The 25224-nt window shown below is 42.5% G+C and overlaps 2 long non-coding RNA genes across 2 annotated transcripts; both read right to left on the bottom strand.

The window, feature by feature from the left end:
* Positions 1-6399: 6399 nt before the first annotated feature.
* Positions 6400-8280, bottom strand: LOC308472986. Its single transcript, XR_013983850.1, has 2 exons — positions 8224-8280; positions 6400-6779 (listed from the first exon to the last, which is right to left on the bottom strand). It is a non-coding gene; the product is annotated as an uncharacterized lncRNA (long non-coding RNA).
* A 7046-nt stretch (positions 8281-15326) lies between these two features.
* LOC308472985 lies at positions 15327-21010 on the bottom strand. The gene is made up of 3 exons (XR_013983849.1): positions 20885-21010; positions 20177-20349; positions 15327-15425 (listed from the first exon to the last, which is right to left on the bottom strand). It is a non-coding gene; the product is annotated as an uncharacterized lncRNA (long non-coding RNA).
* Positions 21011-25224: the final 4214 nt, after the last annotated feature.

The raw sequence follows: 25224 nt of genomic DNA, 5'->3' as shown, positions 1-25224 counted from the left end.
TTGCAGACAAAGGGGAAAGTGCGCATACCTCTGAATGGTGCCTGATAAATTGGCGCATGGGAAAGGTAACTGGTGTCCTGTGTCTGCCTGCATCAAGAGGGTTGATACCTAGGCTGTATACACACCAGGGTGCTAATGCCCATATGAGTCACACAGCTCCCGTTTTTCCATATGTGCTTTTGTGCACTTTTATCGACACATGAGCACTTTCAATATAAATCTCCCTCCAAGTTTTCCATTCATACTAGTGGACGGTGCTTGATGGGTTGTATGTGCTTGTGCATTGTCCCCTCCCCTAAATTACTACTTCCCTGCACTCTGCAAGTTCTGGAAACTGAGGTCCATTGTTCCCATGCACATAAGTGTTTGTTTAGCTGTGTGCATACATTTAAGGAAAATGTTTTGTCCATGGATTCAAGCAATAACGAACATTCACTAAAACATAGATGATGATGATGATGATGATAATGATGATGATAGAGAGCTATAGATAGATAGATAGATAGATAGATAGATAGACAGATAGATAGATAGATGATATAGATAGATATAACAAAACAGAAGGTAAAGAGCCAGGTAGCTGCCACCTCCCTCAAACCCCTGTTGTAAATCTATACTGTCTTTTCCTCCTCCCTGGAAGGGTCAGGCTGGAGAGGCGGTCTCTACCATTCCTCCTCCTCTGTCCAGCTCCTGACAGGTAGACAACAGCATCCCCAGATTTTTGGGTGCTGTGTGTGTGTGTGTGTGTGTGTGTGCAGGGACCCTGTCCCGTTTAGAGAATGGAAGCTAGGATTCAAACCATTGTATTTTGTTGCATGAAATATACGCTTTGGGATTCCTTTCCAGCCCCCTCCCCATGTTTTGCTGGCTTGGCTGGGTTGAGGTTCTCCAAGTTTAAAATCTACCTCTATTTTATCTACTCAGCACTGAACACATCATCGCCTCACCTCAGCTTGGGCTCCAATTGAAACGCTAGAAAATGGGATAGTTGCTTTAAAGTACAAGCTTCATTTCACTTTGTTAATAAGTACCCACTTAATTATCTCTGTGTGTGTGAGTGTGTGCAATACTTGTCCTTGGCAAGGATTGGTTTTTAAGGGATTATACCTAGAGGAAAAGGGTGCAGGGCAATCCTGCACTATCACTTTCTTTGACGTGTCTGTTCTCGATAGATTAAAAAAACAAAACTGCACTGTTAAACAGACATCCTTATTTGCATTGCTGAGAACTTTGTGATTGCTCTATTATTACTAAAGAAAGAGTACCTTGCACTTCTGACAGCCAGGTGGTTGTGTTGCTTCACCTACTTCCATTATTTACTTGGCAGCATTTCAGGGGCATGTTTTCTTTGAAAATTGTGCAACACCTTAAGTCCCTTTAAGCTGAAAGCTATGTTGAAAGTTCTTGGTGCCTCTTGAAAGTTAACCCATGAGACTTGGGAGGCTTGAGTTTTTGATGCGCTAGATTCTTGTTATGAGCTGGCTTGGCCAATCTCTCCCTCTATGCCAATTGGTCCTCTATGGCTGCCTCTGTAATCAACATGAAAAAATGTGCTAAAACAGCCTCTTAAGCTGGCCAGGTGAGTGTATACTTCTGTTCAGTTTACCCAAACTTAGCATGATAGAACATATTTTTAGGGCTTCAAGCACTTCTTTCTGAGGGTCAAAAGATTCATTAAAGGGTTTATAATTCATATCCAAAAGGATCTCTCCCCTTCACCCGGAAGTAGCTTCTAATTTGATCAGGGAGCTGGGTGGTGGGGGTGGTGTTTAACCTTTTCTTTCACATTCTCTCCAAAGCCCTATTATTTCCAAAGGGTGGGGAGACACACAGAAGGTCACAGTTAGTATTATTTAAAATGCCCATGAATAGATTCCAAGACATTTTGTATATGCCTTGACATACTGTTTGTAAGATAATATGATTGATTGATTGATTGACTGACTGTTACAAAAAAGAGAATAGGCTTATCTAGATCTTGCTCAACTGCATGTGATAGTGAAAAAGGCATACTCTACCTTAACTGAGTCTCTTGCTAGTAGTAGTCGTAGCATTAGTAGTAGTAGTAGTAGTAGTAGTAGTAGTAATTTTATTATATATACACCATCCATCTGCCTGGGTTTCTCCAGCCGCTCTGGGCAGCTTACAGCAGCATATATAAAACATAGTAAAATATCAAACATTAAAAACTTCATGATACAGGTGTGTTTCCTCTCCTCTGGGAGCTTGTGGGAGCATTGCATTGGATTCATTCTCTCTCTCTCTCTCTCTCTCCTTATTTCTTTCTGCCTGGCATGATCTGAATGAAGATGTTTCTGGTATTTATAAAGCCACATTGAATTCTATCATTAATATTATTGCCTGTTCCCATGAGGTGTCTTCATGATTCCTCATAAACATTGTTTCATTAATGAAGACAAAGCATAAAAAGTAGGAAGTCAAACCCTAGTGCTTTCATTTTCTTGCTTCTGCATACCAAACGAATACCTAATAACAAAACATAGCCTCCCAATGTATCCATCTGCCTGCTAAAATACCAAGTTTCCTGCCCTGTTACTGTGTTGAACAACTTTGCTTGTATACACTGAGTACTGGGAACAATAGCATTTGGGGCTAGGCCTCAAAAAAAATTTTTTTATTGTAAATTGGATGGAGAAACACATTTTTAATCCAAATCCCACAAGGGGAATTAATATATGAAGCTGGCTTCTACTTCAGACTCTGCGTTGTAAGCATTTGTGTGTTCACACTAACGCAGAGAGAGAATAATGACTGTATGCAGAAAAAAGAAAAGCTGTGTGGGTTTGTTTGCACCACGAACCTTCTGAATTAACTCTACACACTCATTCTGCAAGGCCTGTTCAGCTTGCATCTCAGGCCACCTTTCCCCTTTGCATTCACCAAGTGTTCTGAATGTGCTGTCCAAATGTTTGCTGGGGGCACACACAGATCCTCGCACACAGGAGCAGTCACATAGATATAACTGGGGGTGGGAATTATGTTTCAGGTCAGGTCCTATTTTAATGTGAAGCTACCCAATTTATACTTCCTGAAATAATATATGAACCAAAAAGCACCTATATTTTGAAATTTGCAGTTTTCTGAATTTTGCAGTGGAGTTCTCCGACCAAACAATGTGTCCAAAAGTGCCTATGTTGGTGGAAATAGCATGCAAAATACACAATATGGGGAAATTGCTTCCAAAATACTGATATTTGCATGTATGCGCAAAATTGCACAGAAATGTGCAGAATTGCATTAAAGTTGTATAATATGAGAAATGCACACTAAAATGCTGATGAATTTTCATGAGGCCTTTTTTTTAAAAAAAGTTTTCAAACTGATACAGAAATGTGTAGAATTGAATTTAAGACTGGAAACAAAAATTATCAGATTTTTCCATCTCTGACCATAGCATACAGCATCTGCTTTGCAAGGAAAATGTCCCAGTTCAATCTTCAGCTGGGGCTGGGATAGATCCCTGTAGGAAACTCTGAAGAGCGGCTGTCAATCAGTGTGAACAGTGCTGGGTAGATGGTTCAGTGGTCAAACCCAGTATAAGGCTTGTTCCTATAGCCTGCTTCTGCACATGAGCATCTGTGGATCAGGGCCAGTGAAGCTAAGATTTCCAAGATTTCCCATTGAACTGGTGCAGTGTCGCAGTTAGAGTTTTCGTCAGACAGGATTCAAATCCCAACTCAGCCACACAGTTTGGTGGGTGACTTGGAGTATTCATTATCTCTCAGCACAACCAGCCTCACAGGGTTGTTGTGAGGATTTAAGGGAGAGGGGAAGAACAATATATGTTGCCCTGAGCTCCTCAGAGGAAAGGCAGGATATAAATGTTATACATAAATACCATTCTTGCATGGAGCTCTGCCAAGTCACAGGGGCTGCAACATCTTGCTTGCAGAATGGTTCACTGCCCCACCATGAAAACCTACTATTTATAAACTCCCTGTTTATTTGTTGCTGGTCCAATTAATGTCAAAGAATATGCTATTCACATGCCTCTCTCTGAGGACAGTTGGCTTCTGCCAATATTTTTTGTTTAAAATTGGGGCAGTTTACAAACACATGCTGAAATGTTCGGTTTGCAGAACGTTGACCTGCTGATGCAATAAAATAAAAAGAATACGAAGAAGATAGCTTTCCAAAACTTCAGCACAATATGCAGAATCTCTTCTTCATGAAGAAAATAAATCTAATTGTGCTGAACAGCATTTCCCTTAGATATCAATTTATAACGATTTTGAACATGGGAAAAATCCATCATATCCCTAGGCAGGTTATTACCCTGACTGTTAATTGTTAGACACCTCATGCCTCGCATGCATTTGTTTATTTTGGCTTCTGTCCACTGCATCTAGTTACATATTTGTCAGCTAAATTGAAGAGCCATCTGCTACCAGAAATCTCCTTTCCACAAGGGGAATTCATCACCTCTCAATAAACCACCCCCTTAACTTTCTTTGGGAGAAAAGTGAAATAATATTTTCTACTTGTCATTACAGGGAAGGTTTTCCAGAACTCAATTCTTGTGTTTAGGGTGGGGGTGGAGCACCTTAAATTATCTAATTGTTTAATTTAATAATGCCTACATAGGAAATGGTAAAGATAATAATGATAATAATGATTATTGTGGGCAAAATTCAAGTAATGACACCCATCAACAGAAGCCCTGTTCAAGGGCTTCTGCTTGCAATGAGGTTTACCCCCTCTCCTCCCCTGTGCACCCCCATGTCCCCCAAATGTCCGGGGGTGGAAGAACCCCCAGAAATGCATGTGGGGGGATGGAGAGGGGGGCTAGTAGGTCTTAAACCAAAGCACATACCGATGTTTACATGTCCTGTTGATATTATTATTGCAGTGTGATCAGTCTTCATGGGATTATAAGCGAAAATGACTGCCCCAAGGAGCTTACGATCTAAATGACATCTGAGGGTGTGGGGAGAAGAGAGGGAAGGAAGGGGCAAAAGGAAGAAAAGGTGAGAGGGAGTAAACGTGCAGATTTCTAACCTATGCTCAGTGGTAGCCAAAGCATGGATCAGTGGTTCACACATTCCACCTTGTGGGGCCCAACTAGATGTCATGGCAACAGGAGTGACCAACCTGTTGTTGAATTGCATTACCCACCTGTGCAAGAAACATAGCCAATAGTTGTGAAGGTCTGTGGGTGTTCTTGAGCACATGTATCCAGGAGATTAGAAGTTCATGTGAATGCTCTTTGGGCATTCCAAATAAAGGTCTTTCTCTGTTTCCTGCTATTTCCATATTTCATATGTATCTGAACAGGTAAACAATATGGAATGCAGCCTATAGGTGTGAGGCCACTCTCATCGGCTGCGTTCAGTCATTTCCCATAACTCCCATGCCATTTTCATATGCAGAAGTTACTCTCTACACCATCCAAATCTATTGCTGAATAACCAGGGGGGGAGACGTGGCCAGGGAGAAGGAATAACAACCCCAACTGGCCTATCCCTTACCCTTCACTCTTGCGCCTCGGCTGCCCCTAATCTGCAGCGTTCCCATCCTCAGATCCTGGAGCCTTGCTGCCCTTTCCCACAGGCCCAGAAGGGGCTGGATCAGAGTTATTGCTCCTGATAAACAGCACAAAAGCTTGAAAGGTGTTGAGATTTGCAGAAAACGAGGTGCTGAGACTTGGTGGCTTTGATAAAGCTGTTATATACACACCCACACGCAGGCACACACTATTTGGAATTTTGTTCTTGCAGGTGATAAATTTGGATTACTTACTTGGCTTATCTCCTTCCCCTGGGTTTTCCAGCATCCCGCCCCCCCCCATCACAGGGATCTTGTGCCTTTAACAAGAGCGTGACAGTATCCTTTTATCCAGAGAAGCTTTCCTATCACTGTATCAGTGTGGTACACAAAGTTTTACTTGCTGGGTTTCTGTTAAAAGCACAAGAACCTTGATGGATATGTTGCTTGTCGCTGGCAGCCTTGCCCTACTGAACACACACTGTAGTCGGAATTAAGTCTTGCTGAGTTCAGTGGGAATAACTTCCCAGATAAATGGGAATAAGGAATGCAGCCCCCACATATCAAAGAAAACGAGGAGCTGGGATGTGAAAGAGGAGGAGCGGCTAACAGAGAGATGTCAGACATCAAGTGTGTGTGTGAAGGAAGAAGAGTGAGGCTGAGAAAAACATATTGCTTAATTGTGATTTTGCATTTCTCTCTCTAACGGATCCACAAACAAAGGGCTCATGCCGTGTTCTGCACCTGGATTAGCAGATGTTGCACAAAGGTGTTGGATATCTTATTTGCCAATTCACCAGTTCACTGACAAGCCCAGGTTTTGTGTTTGCAGGCATAAAAACAGGGCTGTACCTATGAAGACAATAGCTGGCTGACATTACTCACTTTCCCCCCCTTAATTCTGTATTGTTTTGATGGAGCCGTAATGAAGGCAAACATTTCAACGATTGTGTTGAGGCAGACAAATGCACTGTTAAAGGCTCATGCTTTTTCGGCACATTGGATCAAGACAATCTTCAATGGAAAACAGCTGTTGGCAGACCTTTATTAGCTTTGCCATTAACGAGAGGATTCAAGATCCTCCTTCCCCTCTTCAACCCGGTGAACCAGCTCCCCTTCCTTCTTCAGAAAAGCTTGTGCTGTGTCTTGCTGTTTCCCAGTCTTGTGTTTATGACTTTCAGACTGCTGATTTGCTTTGTCTGTGAAATATAATTTTGGTAAATTGAGTTTTGAACTGGACATTTTAAGCTGCTTTTGGAACTTCTTTTGTCGAGCTGGGGGGGGGGAGGAGGAAGAAGGATATGAGAGAATGAATAAAGAAAGAATTATTCTGAGACATTCCAAATACGATGATCAAAACAGAATTCATATAAGTGAAATATTAGGCTACAATCCCACCCTGTGGTGTCAATGGCTTTTAGGATGCAGCACAGGGCGTGTGGCTGGAGAGGGGATTTGCCATGGGGGGAGTCCAGAGGGCTAGAGCAGGAGAGGATTGGAGGGTCACAATTGCCCTCTCCCCACCCCAGCCTTAGGTTTGCCATTCCTGCTACGAAAGTTACCATCTGCTTCATTAGAAAGTTTTTTTCCATGGATATGTTTACACTGGCTGCTTTGCTTTCATTCCTGCTAGAGCACCTTGTTTGTCATAGTGAACATTTGGGATATTTTCACACTGACACTAAAACTGCTTCTTTGCATTTCCTAAGCCTGTACTGAAAAGATAAAACTTATACTGAGCCAAATGTGCATATGATTTTTGAACTGTCTCTCTTCTAGTTTCTGTTCCACAGGAACATCTATGCATGCACACAAATGTTATGAAACAATATCACAGGTGAAGTGTTGGGAAGGTTTTATTGAACACAATAGCTCACCAGGGCTCATATTTCTCCCATGTTAGTCTATATTTTCGGGCCTGCACCCTGTAGGCATTTACCGTATTTTTTGCTCTATAAGACTCACTTTTTCCCTCCTTAAAAGTAAGGGGAAATGTGTGTGCGTCTTATGGAGCGAATGCAGGCTGCGCAGCTATCCCAGAAGCCAGAACAGCAAGAGGGATTGCTGCTTTCACTGTGCAGCGATCCCTCTTGCTGTTTTGGCTTCTGAGATCCAGAATATTTTTTTTCTTGTTTTCCTCCTCCAAAAACTAGGTGCGTCTTGTGGTCTGGTGCGTCTTATAGAGCAAAAAATACGGTGACTATCTATTCCCAAACTGCTGCCCATTTCACAAGACTGTGTGTTGATTTGTTCCATGAGCTGCCACAGGCACAGTCTAAAATATCCCACCAGTTAGTTATTCTAGAGTAATTTCCTGCATCTGGGCATCAAGTGAAGTCACTCACAGCTTGGCTCATGAAATGGGTCACGTGATTTGGTTATGAGTAAGCACTATGTTTATGCAACAGTTATTGCACTGGTTATTTTTTGCCAAACCCCCCAATGTCCCTGAGCTTTCCCTCAATCTTTTTATTCCTCCCCCCCCCCCCCCATTGCCACTCTCACAGATACTTCCCAAATAATTTCAAACACAAATGTACAATTACAGGAAAACAGTCCATTGAACAACAGCAATATGTAAATGCTAAAAGTTGGGCTTTCTGCCTTTTGGTCAACTACAGCCAGTCACTTTCCTCATTTTGTCCCAGTAGATAACTGGGGTTTCCAGAGCCGACAGGCTGACAGATTTCTTAGCACTTGACCTTGCATTAGGTTTACCTGATATATGATACTGTTTTGTTCAGGTAGAAAGATGGTCAGTAGGGGAAACAGAGGGAGGCACAATAATGGAGCAGTCCAGCTAGCTGCCCAGCAGCAAGACCAGACCAAGACATTTCATTCCCCAGAATAGATAGTGGTGCCACCCTTCCCTGGACAAGGCGCATAGGTCTGAAATTATTTTGGCCAAGTTATTTTGGCACCAGAGTCAGCAAAATTCCACGAGCATCTCTCCCTGGGAGATAGAAATGCAACAATAAATCAAACAGTTAACAGTTTCCACCACTCAGAATCAGCTACCTGAGGTGGTTGCCTCATTCTGCCTAATGGTAGGGCTGTGCCCTACTCAGCAACCATGATGGTCAAGAATGGTGCATTCCAGAAGTTGCTGGATTATAACTCCCATCTTCCTTGACCATGCTGCCTGAGGCTGATAGGAGTTGGGAGTTCAACAACATCTGGAGGACCACCAATTCCCTATCCCTGTTTCCAGTGCCAGTCTGTAATCTAAACCACGCAAACATAGTATCTCCAAGAGTGCAAAGATTTTCATTGTAGTCACTGCAAAGAAAGTCATAGCCTGTGACTTTGGTTGCCGAGTTTACCTATTTTTTTTAATATTCCACAATAACATTCAGGTAAGATTGATTTTAGAGAAACATTCAAATGACAAAGGCCCATTCTGACTTCAGTTTGTCAACTGTGGGTGTTGCAGTAGTAGTGCATTTTAGAAAGAAAGCACAAGACAGCCCTGTTATACCAAAATAACCTCACACGTTTTTATTTCTTTCAAAACATAATTGATTGCCTTTTCCTATCATATGCGTTTGAATTTCTCATACATCATTCACAATGGGTGTTTAATAAACATTTCTCCCTGCCTCCACTCCTATCCTAACAGGGTGCTTTGAATAAGTATTAACTGTGCAGTTAAAAAAACACCCTGTTAATCATCAACAAGCTGTGTTGCATAAAAAAACTATTCTCGGTAGCCTTCTCCTAATTGTGGGAGAGACCATTTTTCCATAACAGTGACCTTCAGTAACACCTGGTACCTGAAGCTTGCAAAACACTGGGCTTGAAATCGTATCGTATTGGCTTATCAGCTATCCAAGGTCATAAACTATGTGAACAAGTGGAGTGTATCTTATGTTTCAGAGGGCTGGTGTTATTCCAACATCTAGCCCTCTTTCCAACAAAGATATGGTCTCTGGATCTTTAAAAACAGGACTAATACGCATGCTCCCCCCTTCCCCAAAAGCTTTGCAAGATAGAGCTAATCTACCATGTGTTCTGTGTTGCTGGGAAACGTGTTGTGGCAGCACAGCGAGTTCTGCTTTAAGCAGCTAGTTGAAATGTGCTCAGAACAAAGCTTATGTGCACTGCAGGTTGGCTGCAAGATTATATTTCTTGTGTTTACTGGTTGGCTGCTGGGGGGGGGTGTGAAACTCTAAATGTGGACAAAGTGGAACCTCAAAAACCTGATCCAAAGACATACTATGGACAGGCCCCATAAGAGACATATTATGGACAAAAACACATCTTAAAGGGGCTTTCACATACCGAAACAACCCCATATAAATTGCTTCAAAGCCCGGTTCTCTTGCAAATGAGATATTTTGTTTCTTAGGCTGTAATTCTAAACCAGGGTGGTCCAGAATGTGCCCCGAGGGCCACACACGGACATTGAGCCCCCCCAGTCCTTGGCAAGATTTGACAACCCCCCCCCAGCCCTAACGCTGCCTTCCTAAAGCCAGGTAAATGGGGCACTGTGCTTTGTGAAGGAGGTGTGAGGGCTCTGATAGAGTCCTAGAGTCCTCCTTCTTCCTTCCCAAAGTTTAGTTAGCACTTTTCCAGCTTTGGGAAGGAGCAAGGAGGGCCCTAGGACCCTTCCAGGGCCTCGTGCCTCCTTCTCAAAGGCCGGAGCATCACTTGGCTGAATTTGGGGAAGCAGTGTGAGGGCTGGGGGTGGAGAGCGTCAAATTTTGGCTTCACCCCCCATGTGTGGCCCATGGATTCCATGTCAAAGTACTCTTGAGGCCCACTTAGTATGAAAAGTTGGAGTGCCCTGTCCTAAACACATATTCATTACTGGAGAAATAATAATAATAATTTATTTCTACCCCGCCCATCTGGCTGGGTTTCCCCAGCCACTCTGGGCGGCTTCCAATAGAAGGTTAAAATACATTAAAACATCAGTCATTAAAAACTTCCCTAAACAGAAAGGCTAATTGAAATAAGCAAGAGTTACTTCCAAGTAAACATGTATAGGATTCACCTGCATAGTAGGATCTAGTAGCATGACAGTCTTATTGGGTTACATCCAGTATTAGTTTTACTCAGAGTAGACCCATTGACACTAATGTTTGTTTACTTAATTTCAGTGGGTATCCTCTGAATAAAATGTAGTTAAATGCAACCCATTGACTTAATTACAGGGAATTATAACCCATTGCACTCAGGATCTGTCTCCCCTCATGCATAATTATAGAATGAAAAAAATGTTTTTCTTTAATTGACTGATCCACAAAACTAGAGATGTATTGTGTTTGTGTATCCCTGGGAAGTAATGAAGGCACTTCCAAAAGTTTCTAAATTTAGAAAATATATATGGGAGGAAATGTACCTTCAATATTTCTGTTTCATAGACTAGCTCTATTAATATTAATATTAATATTAATATTAATATTGGCAGGATCTTATACATGTTTACTTCAAAGTAAGTTCTACTGATTTCAATAGCAGTTACTCCCAATAAGGGATAAATGAGAATTTTTATTATGTTCACATATAAAAGCGAACACACCTAATTGTTACTTTGCAAAACAATATGAAAACTGAAACGCAGCAATCCTTCAAAATTTGTACTTCTCTGAATTTTGCAACGCATTTCTCCAGCCAACTAATGTATACAAAAATTCATATATCAGAGTCACATTTGCATAAAATGCCTATATTAACTAATAACAAAGCACATTATATTAGAGAATTGTGCTTGGCAAAAGTGTGTATATTAGACAAAGCTGCATACAAAAATGTGTATGTCAGTAGGAATTCACACTAAAATGCCAATCACTTTTCATAAGGACTTTAAAAAGTAAATAAATTCGCAAACTGGTGTGGAAATGTGGAGAACCCAACATAAAACTGGAACTATGAGAAACCAAAATTGACAGAGTCACCCGTCCCTGTTCCAGAATAAATGAGAATTAGAACAGCAACACAAGCTGTACTTACCGTATTAGGAAAGGTATTGTTGGTCCTTGGCATACATTCAGCAGATGTCTCTTGGAGAATCTGGTCACTGTCAAGAGTTAAGAGCTTCAGGATTCTGTGTTAATAAACAACCTCTTCTAGAAGCCAAATGTAACTTCATGGGGTCCTAAATACCAGTATGCTTTTGTTAGACATTCTCTAACAAAGCCCTGTGAAGGCCTTCTGTCATTGACTTCAGGAGCTTCCAAGGGTGCCTGCGGGTGGAATTCTGGCTTGATATTGTGAGACCACTTGCATCATGCCACTTGCCTTCCTTTTCGCTGTTATTGGTGAACTTTATCACTGAGGGAGAAACAATGCACATGATATTTGACCCAAGTACAGTGGACGCTTGGGTTGCGAATGTGATCCGTGTGGGAGGCACATTCACAACCCGCAGCGTTCGCAACCCACAGCGCCGCATCTGCGCATGCATGGGTCATGATTCAGCGCTTCTGTGCATGTGCAAAGTGCAATTTAGCGCTTTTGCGCATGTGTGAGTGCCAAAACCCAGAAGTAACCCGTTCCGGTACTTCTGGGTTTTGGCGCGCCCGTAACCCGAAAATGCGCAACCTGAAGAGTCTGTAACCCGAGGTATGACCGTAGTAGGCATGCTAACCCAAGTGGATCAGTGTGGGCAGCGCAGGTCCAGCCAGCAACCCAGCCTAGTCTAATATTAGCTGTCACATTTTTACAGAAAATGACTGATAGAAACATTGTTCGCTCCAATGGGTCAGGAACTGAAACCCGTTCCAAGTCTATTAGAATAAAACTGTCCCTTTCCAAGCCATCTATACAAAGCAACCACCGTCACAATCCCAGTCAATATCTATTTAAAAATACTGGCAACTCAACAATATGTATTTGCATATATAAACATATTTAGCCATATGTTTGTGTGCCTCAGCTCTTGATGCATGAATCTGATATTTTGGAAGCCATCATTCGAAGACCACCTTGAAAGAAGCTCTGTTTTTTAACAGATGGCTACTGTGCCCTCTAGGAAAACATGTCTTTTCCCCCCACCATCAAACTGGCACAGGTCCACTGTTCAATCAGTACATATCCCTTAGGAATATATGGCATGTGGTCTTGGCAGTGGGGGTGCTTAATGCAAGAACCAACTGCGCCAAAGAAAAATCATATAGCCCCCTCCCCGTCCCGATTTTCTCCATCAAAAGAGAAACCATGGCAAGAATCCATCCCTGATTCTGAAATTCAAGTCACAGCAGCAGCAAATACAGGGTCCAACTAAATGTATCCCAATGAATTATGTGTTAGTCTGTTTGGATAAGCTCTCCAGCCTGTTGGTCTTCCAAACTGCTTTTTGCTGCTGTTGCTGCAGAAAAGAAAAACAAAATCCCACAACCTGATTTTGCAGGTTGGCAGATTTCAGGCTGGATCAGCTGGCTGGTTGTGCGGCCAATTTCCTAAGCTACTTTGAAGCTGGAAAGAATTTTAGAAATAATAGAGTCCTTAGCCCTTGTAAAAGTCATATATTTTTTCAGATGAAAAAGTGCCAGCAGTGCGTGGGGCGTGTCTATATCCTGGGCCAAGAAAGTCTCCTTTCCTGATTGCTGTGCATATTTGCAGCTGCTAAGCTCGCAACTCCCGGTAGAATCACATGACCATTTACTGTGTGGTGCCTTTAAGCTGCATAGAGAGATGGTAATCTGTAGCATCTGGCCATGTAGCCAACTGAACATCACCACATCTCTGTTTCTCGAGCTATCAAATTTGCTGCAGGAGCATGGCAAGGCTGCATCCGCATGCCAGCTCAGAAGCTATCATGCAAAAATGCCAGTAGCGGTGGCTGCTGCCCAATCCACACTGCTGATGAATAACCAGGATCCTGATTTTCTCCCCCGCATCCCACACTAGTAGCATTCAGTGGTTAAATATGCTAGACTTTATTAGGTTGCCCACAAAGAGCCAGTGAGAAGCTGCAGTGCAGAAGCTTTGCTTTGCTACCTTCACTTATCTTCTGATGAAAGTAATATCTGACTTTGGAAGCGTGGCCAAGTATTCATTGCAAACAGTACACATTGTCAACAGGACTTTAGTTCCTGGCAATGTATATGAATTTTGATTCCCATTATGCAGCTTGGCCAGGTCAGGCTTGACCACAGCAGGTCCTCTTCTTGTCCCATCCTATTTAAACCAGTAGAGCAGGAATGGGAAACCGGTGGCCTTCCTGATGCTGCTGACTCCAACTCCCATCAGCTTCACCCAGCATGGCCAATAGGCATAGTCAGGCATGATGAGTGTTGTATTCTAGCAACATCATCATGACACTAGAGTGTGGGAACAATGAGCTAGAGAGACTACAGGTAACTGGGTTGCCATATAGTTACAACTACCATGGAGTAAAGCTGTTGTATGATTCCATCCTTCGACATTCTCCTTTACAAGGGTTGGATAAGATGATTGCAGAGATTCCCATGGGAAAACTGTAGCTGGTCATATGAGACTGTTAAAATTGAATAGTCTTATGTTGGTTCAAATAATATTTTGTTGTAAATAAGGCTATAAAGAGGTTCTTTGCAAGGAATATTTGTGTCAGGTGCCCATGCAGACTTGGTGTCAGCACCTGGCGGCTGTTGCCACCTCCCCACCATCTGCTTATGGTGTTCCCATGATGTCCTAGAGCATATGATGTAACATTGCTGTGAGGCATTGCAGGAAATTAAAATGGCGCACGTGTACACACACACACACACACACACACACACAGTCAGTAACCTGGGGTATTCTGGGCAATTTCTAAAGTGGCACATAGCTATCCACCACTATGGGTAAGTCCAAGGTCAAAGGTCACACCATAGAGGAAACTTTGCTGAGGGCTCTGTTCAACCTGGTGCTGTCTATCCCAATGTGGTCTCCTCTGAGTGGCAGCTGTTTCCCAGTGTTAGGCAGAGCCTATTGAAGCCATAGTACTCAGGATCCTTTGAGTGGAGATGCCAGGCTAAAGGTAATGGTAAAGGACCCCTGGATGGTTAAATCCAGTCAAAGGTGACTATGGGATGCAGTGCTCATCTCGCTTTCAGGCTAAGGGAGCTGGCATTTGTCCACAGACAGCTTTCCGGGTTATGTGACCAGCAGGACAAAACCGCTTCTGGTGCAGCAGGACACTGTGACGGTAGCCAGAGTGCACAGAAACTCTGTTTACCTTCCCACCACAGCAGTACCTATTTATCTACCTACATTGGTATGCTTTTGAACTGCTAGGTTGGTAGAAGCTGGGACAGAGCAACGGGAGTGCACCCTGTCACAGGGATTCAAACCACCGACCTGGACTGAAACCTGGATTACATGATTTACATTGAAGATTCCAGGTTCTGGCTGGGATGTTTGATGCAAACCATGTGCTCTGTGTTGTTGTTTAGTCGTCTAGTCGTGTCCGACTCTTCGTGACCCCATGGACCAGAGCACGCCAGGCACTTCTGTCTTCCACTGCCTCCCGCAGTTTGGTCAGACTCATGTTTCTAGCTTCGAAGACACTATCCAACCATCTCGTCCTCTGTCATCCCCTTCTCCTTGTGCCCTCCATCTTTCCCAACATCAGGGTCTTTTCCAGGGAGTCTTCTCTTCTCATGAGGTGGCCAAAGTAATGGAACCTCAGCTTCAGGATCTGTCCTTCCAGTGAGCACTCAGGTTTGATTTCCTTAAGAATGCATAGGTTTGATCTTCTTGCAGTCCATGGGACTCTCAATGTAAATGTAATATAATAATGTAAACATATATTTACATTTATTATTACATTTTAAAAATGTATATTTTTGCCATATGTGGGGGTTCCACATCATGTGCCAAATGTCTCAGACTAGCCTTGTGCTCAAAAACAACTGCCTTAGGAGAAAGGGAAGGAAAGCCCTCCATTTTTCATGCTGTCCTCAGACAAACTGAATAGGCCTGCGGGTTTCATCACATTTAAGGTCAAGGTGTATCTGTGGAAGTGAAGAAAACAATGCCGGTTAATCCTGTCTTAGCTTGTAGCCAAACAGACAACTTCTGTCTTCTGAACTGCCTCTCTGGCACCTTTCATGTGCACTGAGATCACACACAAAATGTTTTTAAAACCCCAAATCCATTACTCTTCGTACTTTCAGAGAAGTGGCCTGTACATTTTAAGATAGCAGTAGAAATGATCATCTGTATTTATTCTATGTGCAGTAGCTGACCCTTGCTTTCCTTACTGAGTTTTGTTGGACTTTTTCTCCAACACAGAGTGTGTGCAGCGACTGGAGTGTATAAATAAAAGGCTGTCTGCAATATCTTTGCTTAGTTTTATTTTCAAAAAGATAACAGCCCAAAACTGCAAGCCATCACTACCCCTCACCAGCAGCTAACAAAACATTTGATCAACTTAAATACAGTTCAAATAATCAATTATCCTATCACATCCCTTCCTGCATCCAGTGCAGAAAGTAACTCCCCTTTCTAATTAGGCAAAAAGTCAAGAGACCACAGGTGTGCAGCTAAGTAGGTCAAACTGCAAACATATACCTGTGAGCTTCAATTAACCAACCCTGTTCCTGCGTAGCATCATTGACCACTTTAAGATAAAGAAAAACCAACAAGTTTAACTTCCTTTTTTCAATACAAAATCAAACTGTTGCTCCTAACCAATTCAATACAGCCTTAAGGGCGTTCATTTATTGCAAGGCCCTTGCTGCCTACCTTTATTTTACTTGGGGAAGGGAAGTAATCTTAAAATGAATGAAAAGAGAAGCTATATTAGGTGACACATTTACTGAAGCAACTGTGTTGACCCCCTTTTTTAAATGCACAGTAGCCTCAGTCTTGTAACTGGCATAAATATTGGCCTTGGATTTGTTATTGGAACTGCTACTGGTGATTTGCCATAAATAGAACCCAAGCAAACCCTCTCTGTTTGTTGTTCTTGACTTGGTATCGAGTGGTGCTTTCCAAGAAACAAGGAAAAAACGGGATTTACAGTGCTGACTTTGACTCCATTTGGCAAGAGCAAAAGATGGCCCACAAAACAAGAAAAGTATAGGCATGAAGCAAGTAAATGGGTCATTCCGAGAAGCAGTGTTTTCCTTTGTGGCCCACTGCTCTGCAAATAATGAAACCTCACAGAAACAGCTGGGAAGGCCAGCTATTTAGGGTTCTCCTCCCTACAGCACCCCATCTTCCATTCATACTCTAAGCACTTTCAATATAAATAGCAAAGGCATGCCAAGTTTCCTCTAATAAATACTAACACTTAGGTTGCAATCCTACCCATACTTAACATGGATTAAGTCCCATTGTGAGCAGACATAGGATCATAGAATTGTAGAGTTGGAAGGGACACCAAGGGTCATCTAGACCAACCCCCTGCGATGCAGGAATCTCAACTAAAGCATCCAGTATAGATAGCCATCCAACCTGCGCTTAAAAACCTACAATGAAGGTGAGCCCACCACCTCCTGAGGGAGTCTGTTCCATTGCTGAACAGCTTTTACTGTCAGAAAGATCTTCCTGATGTTTAGGCAGAATCAACTTCCTGATGTTTAACCAGAACCTACCTTCCAGAGCAGGAGAAAATAAGCTTGCTCCATCTTCCATGTGAAAGTCATTTAGTTATTAGCTTGTCAATAGCCTTCTTAAATTGTGGCACTCAGAAATGGACACGGTACTCCAGGTGTGGTCTGACCAAGGCAGAATCGAACGGTCCTAGTACTTCCCTTGATCTGGACACTATACTTCTGTCAATGCAGCCTTAAATAGCATTGTCAGAAGCCTGACTGAAATCAAGATACACTATGTCCACCTGATCCACCAAGCTTGTAACTCTATTAAAAAAGAAGAAATGAGGTTCTTCTGGCATGACTTATTTTTGAGAAACCCATGCTGAGTCTTAGTAATCACAACATCCTTTTCTAAGTGCTCACAGACTGTTTAATTATCCATTCGAGGACTGTTCCTGGTATCAACGCCATCTTTTTAAAGATGGGGACAACATTTGCATGGGATTGCCCTGTTGATATTTATATAGCACTTATACATACAAGTGCTAAAAACGCTTCATGGCCATTTTCTCAGGGATACTTAACAATATCTCGGTTAAGATTGACCACTGTTATTACCTCCATTTTAGAGATGGAAGACTCAAGCTGAAATATCGCAGCTTGCCTAAAACTGTTATATCTCGGCCTCCTGCAATATTGTGGCTAAAGTATAATTTAAACTGTCCCAATTATAGATCGTTCTCTTAAGCATTAGGTAATGTTCACCTCAGTGAAGTCACCAGGAAACTTCCAGAGCAAGAGCTGTTTCACATATTGCAAAACAGCAAATTCAAGTTTACCACTAACGGCAGACTTCAAATGTGTGAGAATGTGATGAGGGTTTTTCCCCATCCTAATTAGTACTCTGCTACTTCATTATGCTGCACTTTTCTAAAACAGGATTTAGAACCATAGGACACTTAAATATTTCATTCCATCCATGAGAATTCATCAAGGGTAGCTCTTATCTAAGAGTACTATATACAAGCAAAGTAAATGTGGTGGGTGAAGGTAGAATCTGGCATTTCCCCACAAGTGCATAACATCTGACCATTAGTTGTTTTAGTATTTATTCATTTATTTGGATTTCTAGCTTACCAGAAGTTATATGATCACTCTCCCACTCCCAGGAATCATCACACTGATGTTTTCTACAGCACTGCACTTGCACTGGCCTGCAGGGCAAGCTGAACCTGTTGAATTTCTGTCTGCCACATAGCTTTTAAAGATACAGCAGCCCTGTAAGGAAGAGAGTTGGTAGCCCCTAGCACAGCTTACTCTATCCCTCAAATTCCTAGCACGTTATGATGTAATTTTAAAAACATAATAAAAAAAATAAGACTGAAACAGACTCAAAGTTTGAAAACTTCAACCCAAATGCCAAAGACAGGCAGGGATGGGGGGGGGGAGACATTTTATAACACTCGGAAGAGGTTCAAAGTTTGGACTTTTTGTGAGTTTCCAAATCTAGACTTTGGACTAGATTTTAGTGTAGGACATATACTTCTAGTCCGAGTTACAGTGGTACCTCAGGTTACATATGCTTCAGGTTACAGACTCCGCTAACCCAGAAATAGTGCTTCAGGTTAAGAACTTTGCTTCAGGATGAGAACAGAAATTGTGCTCCGGCGGCGCGGCGGCAGCGGGAGGCCCCATTAGCTAAAGTGGTGCTTCAGGTTAAGAACAGTTTCAGCTTAAGAACGGACCTCTGGAACGAATTAAGTACTTAACCTGAGGTACCATCTTATCAGCCAAACATTCCTATGCTACATATCAGACACAAATGTATCTTACTGAGGTAGAATTGCCTTTGGGCCCACTTTCACATGGAGCACTGTTGTAGCTTATCTGGACCTAATTTTGTATTATTTTTGTTGACGTTGAAAAGCTTTCAGATAGCAAAAGAAGCAAAAATATCTGAGGCATCCTCTTTTTTTTGTATCTCATATCTTGTTTCAAACAAAACATGGGAATATAATAAAATGAAAGCCCTTGCATGTGTTCTATGCAGCTATGCTGTGAATCCACTTCAGTATTATCTGAGAGTCTGTCTGGGTCACTCAGCTGGGCTGAAAGACAATCATTATTTGCAGGCATAGAGAAGTCTTGTAACATTTATGCCAATGGCAGGAACCTCTGGAAAAATCCATAAAGGGCCTGTTTCAGTACTCTGCAAGCTGTCAGTCTTTTTCATTACTGCAATATTGAAAATGTTTCCAGTGTTTCAGAGGTGAGGTAAAATGACTATCAGAATTGAGTCTTTGTTATATGGCCAAGGTAGAAAGAGAGAACATTTAAAGTAACTGCCTATTTCATTCTCTCAAGAGCACATCCAAAATGGATAATGTTCGGAGATCTTGCTTGCAGATCTTAACAGGAAATGGACTCAAGTCAGAAAATACGAACCATGGTATCTTGCCCCATAGGCAAAGGCCTGAAGATTTTTTAGTTTTAAAAGTGTACTGTTGATTTTTCATTCTAAGCTTAGAAAAGCATAATAAAAACAGTAAACAAATAATAAATCAGAGTAGACCAAAGCATTCTTTTGTGTGTGGGGTGGGTGGGTGGTGGTGGTGGTAGAGTGGAGGTGGTAGTTTTTTCTGGTGAATATTCACAACTGCCTGTGGAGAAACCTTCAGTGTTTTCTAGTTTCTACTGACATTCCCTAATTTCAGATGTTCTCAGTTATGTATATATGCACTGTGCCATAGTTTAGTTGCACTTTAAGTGCCTATTTTTCAATTTTTTTGTGAGTTGGACGAAGGAAGACGTAGCAGATTTGCCATGAATCATATCTCTGTTTAGTATTAATATGCTATTGTTCATTCTCATGCCCAAGTACCACCCTGCACTGGAATACTGGATCAACTTCCTATCCTGGTGCTATCATGAAACATTATAAATAGTATTTGGATACCTCAAATATACCTGAGCATGGATACTTAGCTGGTGCTTTGAATTTCACAGGTGAACCTGTAATTACAGAAGGGCTGGAGCTCAGTGACAGAGCATCTGCTTTGCATGCAGAAGGTCTCAGGTTCTGTCCCTGGAGAACCCTGTCTGAAACCTTGGAGCCCTGCTGCCAGTCAGAGCAGACAGTATTGAACTAGATGGCGCAGCTGGATGACTGCGTATTAGGCAGCTTCCCTTGTTCCTAACCACCCTGTTTCAATTAGACTCACTGTGACTTTCTTCTTCTGCATTGCAACATGGTGTCCACATTATGTCAAGAGGAGGTTGGTCCTGGGTTGTCCTCTACAACTTTGCTCTTTAAACTGATCAGCTCTGTCATGGGACTGTGGTGATGAAGCCACAGGTGCCCAAACAATTCATGTCTGTAGTCGTCTGTTCTTCCCTAAGGAGGACCAAATCAAACAGTGTTTGAAAAAGAGGAACAATGAGACGAGAGAGAAAGGCACAAAGAAAGAAAACAGACAGTAAGGGGAAAGGCCTAATACTCTGCATGTATTGTTGTGGCGGGATCATGTTAAGGGAGATAAGCTCTTCCGCAGACATGTCCCAGTGTTGATCTTGGTGTAAAGGAGAGAGGGGATCTAGGGCAGTTCTTCCATTTCACTCTTGTCAATTGTGTAGCATGGTGCCTTTCGTTTACTAGGGCAGATTCCCACCCACCCCATCCTGTTCCTTGGCATGAACTTCAGACACAGTGACTACAATAGAGCATTCCTCCTTCAGATTATAACCAAACAAGGTTAGGGGAATTTATGAACTCCTTTACTGATGATATCTGGTTTGCTTCACATAATTCCCTTTATCCCCCCCCCCCTTTTTGTTGAAATCTCTTTGAGTTCCAGGGTTCCCCGCTATTTGCCCAGTATCAGCAAAAGGCTCTGATGGTATCCATCTCCCTCCAGATACTGAATAACCACCTCAAAAACAGAAAGCTCCCAGCATCCACATGGCTCCTCCAGATCCATGAGCTTCTGCTGTTACTGGGCTCCAAGCAAACATCTTGCCCATTCCACTGACTGCATCAGACTCAGTTGCCCTGTGCTTTTAGAGGCATGCTTCTTTGTATTCAAGGAAAACCCGAGCAACTAGGAAAAACAAAAGATATTTTTGCTGTGAGCCAGCCAAATAGTTCTTAGGCACGTAATTCGGGACTTGCAGATGCACTATAAACCATAATTAGAATGGGATGTGGTATGTTGGGGGGGGGGGAGATGGGGAGTGCCATTTGAGCATACTTGAAAACTTGTTGCCTGAGGGTTTTATATATACAACACATGCCTACACTTCCTGCTGTTGTGAAGCAGGCAGGGGAGTGAGGGGGGGTATGCACAAAATTTGTGACTCATTCAGGGTGTTTTGTTGTTTCTGCTTTTTAAAAAATCCTGTCTGTGTCACACATAGGTAGCATCAAAGCTTATCCTGTTTCAGATGTTATTTCCCTCCCCCTCCACCCGCCTCCTGCCCTGTTAGCAATGCACTGCTTAGAATAGTACTGTTCTTAATCCGGCTGTTTGCTTTCACGACAGAAAGGGAAGGACAAATTAATTCTCTTCCTGCAAGTAAAAACAGAATGGCTTCTTCCCCAAGTGCAAATAGTGTGATTAAGTTTCCAAAGCTTTGTTTTTGAGAAGTTTAATTATACTTCTACTGAAGCCAAACTGTCAAAACATGGTAGCCAACCATTTCTTTTGAAAATGCATTACCTTTCTTATATAAAAGCCTGTAATTGAGATTGGAAGTGAAACTATAGCTTTGAGCGGAAAGAACAAGGCTGCATTTTGTTGCCAGAAGGGAAACAAACCAAATCCTTATGTTCAAACTTCTGAACTGGAGTAACAGAAGCTAGTAAAAAGAAAGTAAAATGGGGACATGAAATGAACAGCCTTATTTACTAATTTAATCAGCAACCGGGGGTTTTGAAGGGTATAATTCTGACTTCACCATCTTTAGCTTAGAGTAGCCCACATGAAGATAGTTGAAACATCTTGTGTTGAGTCCTTTGCATTAAAAATTACTCAAGTAGAGGTGATGGAGGGAAACTTCAAACTGAGTTAGGAGGGCTATTGTTAATCAGGGCCATTGATTTCTTACATTTATGGACCAGTCCAGATTTGCCACAAGAACCCTTTTAAGTCACTCTGGTCACATCTACACCATGCATTTAAAGCAATGTAATAGCACTTTAAAAGTTATGGCTTCTTCCAAATAATCCTAACAAATGTAGGTTTTTTTTATTTTAAATGTATTTTATTTATTGAATTTACATACCGCCCTAAACCCGGAGGTCTCAGGTCAGTTCACATAAAAAGAACACAGTATTTTTAAATGGTTCTGACATCATAAACCTAAAATCCCCAGCAACATTATCAAACTACAGTTCCCAGAATTCCTTGAGGGAAAGAATGTGTTCTGAGTGTTCCTCAAAGGTATATCACAGGGGTCACAAAATGGGTCCCATCAGCACAAACCCTGGAGGAGGGTTTCCTTTTGCACAACAGGAATTGTCCCTCTCTGCTCTCCCTGCCCGGCTTGCTACCCTCCCAATTGGTTTGGGGGTGGGGGTAGAGAGAACCCCCCAGAACAGTGTGAATAGGTCACTCCATCTGGGAAGCTTCAATGCTTGTGTTGATGGGAAGTTTGCCACAGGGTGTTGAATTCTACCCATAGTGTGTACACAGTCCAAATAGACACACCATACATCTGCACTCAGCTCTCACCTAGCTCCTAGAAGCTGTCAGCACGTGACAGCTTGTGTATCCACAGCAGTGGAGGAATGACAGCTGGGAGGAGTGCAGAAAGAAGAAACGCCGTGGTACACCTGCAGCTGCATGACCAGACATGTTCATCTTCCCCAGCTGCAACAAAACATGTCTCTCCCATATCGGCCTCTACAGTCAAAGCAGGCACTGGTTCAGCTTCACCCCCAAAGGTGCACTCTCCAATTTTCTCCCGAGAGAGATGAATGCCAATCTATTTGGTCCTGCTGAGACAAACTCAGAAAGTGGCTACACGTTATTGTACTTTGGAACTACATAGACAGTCTTGCTTGTTTCTGCTTTGGCCTAATTCTCCCACTGCATGCTGTTGCCAAACTTTCCTGGTCCAGGAATGGTTGTAGCTGACATACCAACTGCAGTTAGCAAAAGGCACATCTAGCCACAGAGGCTACCCAAACAGAGCCGTCGCCATAAGCACCCCGAAACTGCGAACCTGCTCCTTCGGGAGAGTGCCACCCCATGCAGGGTAGGCAATTGACCTATTTTTCAGACATGGGAACTAATCACTCACAGTGCCTCCATCTTGCCAGGATACAAATTCAGCTTGTTTTTCCTCATCCATCTCACCACTGTATCTGAACCCTGCCCCAGGGACTGCATGGCCTCTCCCAATTCAGATGTTATGGAGAAATAGAACCAAGTGTCATCAACATACTGATGGCACCTTACCCCCAAACTCCTAATGACCATTTCCAGAGGCTTCATATAGATATTCAATAGCACTGGAGATAAAATAATCACTAGGAGTTAAGTAGAAATGTGGGTGAGCGTGGTTCAGGAACAAACATGTTAGCTATTCCCTTTCTTAGTGCTGTTCTTGTCACTTTTGAAGCAGGCTTTCTGTACACATCAAGGCTCTCTACATGTTTTAGAATCCCATAAAATCAAGTCTCTAAAGCATGTAAAATCATGATTGCCCCCCATGAATTGGAAAGCGATGGAAACAGCAAGGTCTGGTGTTGCTGGTAGTTGCTTATCCCTTCTGCTTTCCCTTACGTTTGTTTAATTCCTAATTGTAACACCTGGAGAGAGCTTGAACATTTCCCCCAAATAATTAAGTTAATTCTAGACCACCCAGAAAGTTGAATTTTGTTACAGGCGCACGTGCGCGCGCACACACACACACACACACAGCCAGAGCCAGTGATAACTAGAAAAATTATGAATATGGAAGATATTTGCACCTAACGTTCAATGCTTGGGGCATGATGTTTACCTCATGACAGAGGCCCACATTTCAGGGCTGAGCAAGCCAGGCTGTACATGCGTCAGAACGTTGGTCTGTGTAAGTTCCCTTGACACTTCCTGCATACACTTCAATCAAGATATGATTTCAGAAGGGGGACTTCCAGTAGCAGTTAGGAGCTTGTCTCTGTGCTGTATAGCCTGTGGGGATTCAGAAGAGTGCAACAGCTCTGTGCAGGCAAGCATTAAGGATACGGTTATACTGCGGATCAAGTCTCTGCTATTTTGTGCAACATTGATTCCGTTTATTATCTACTCTCTGTTGCTTCCATATTAAAACTGCATTATTATTATTATTATTATTATTATTAATGATGTTGTTGTTTAGTCGTGTCCGACTCTTCGTGACCCCATGGACCAGAGCACGCCAGGCACTCCTATCTTCCACTGCCTCCTGCAGTTTGGTCAAACTCATGCTGGTAGCTTAAATATATATACCGTCCTACACCTGGAGGTCTCAGGGTTGTTCACAGAACAAGATCAACACAAAACACCACAATATATATAATCAAAATAATAACAACAACCCAATAACCCCCCCCTATTTTTTAGGACCTATATTTTTTAAAAAAACACTCTCCACAAAATTGCCATATTCTTTTTCCAGTTTTTGCAACTGGAAATAGCACCATAACAAACATTTTAAAACATAGCCACCAACCTGAATCTGTATGAAACCAGAGACAGTAGGAGAAGAACAAAAGTCATAATATGCCTTTGTGTAGCATGATATGATATATGCTCTACTTCAAACCAATTCATTCCTTTTCCATGGAATGGGATTTCCCTGGCACTTTGAAGTCCATTGGTTTTTAGTGCCAATGTAGGCCAGATATGTGTTATTGATACCTAGGGCCAGGATTGGGTTGACATGGCCAGACTCCTTCTGCCATGGCTCATGCTCCAACCATTGCCCTTGGCCACTCACTGCTGATGTCTGGCCTCCTTGCTCACTCTTTTACTTTCCTTCTCCCTTTGGATTTCTCCCACTGGCTGAAGGGGGAAAGAAGCAGCTGCCTAGCTCTGGTGTAGAGGAAGAGGGTTAAGCGAGTGGGGGTTGTGGTGGCAGTGACGAGGTGGCCCCACTGAATGTGTCTTGCTTGAGGGCCTCCAAAAATTCTGTGGGTGCTTCAAATCAGAACTTGATTCATGGTCAGTCAGTAGTGCGGACAAGTCAAATAACTGTTGACTGCATCGGGAATTGTGGGGAAACAGGTCAAGTAATTCCACACATA

This window comes from Podarcis pityusensis (genome assembly GCF_964106645.2).
Source record: "Podarcis pityusensis genome assembly, chromosome: 3".
Classification (NCBI taxonomy): Eukaryota; Metazoa; Chordata; class Lepidosauria; order Squamata; family Lacertidae; genus Podarcis; species Podarcis pityusensis.
The sequence above is the reverse complement of the archived record's forward strand: the minus strand, read 5'-3'. Positions and strand labels throughout refer to the sequence as shown.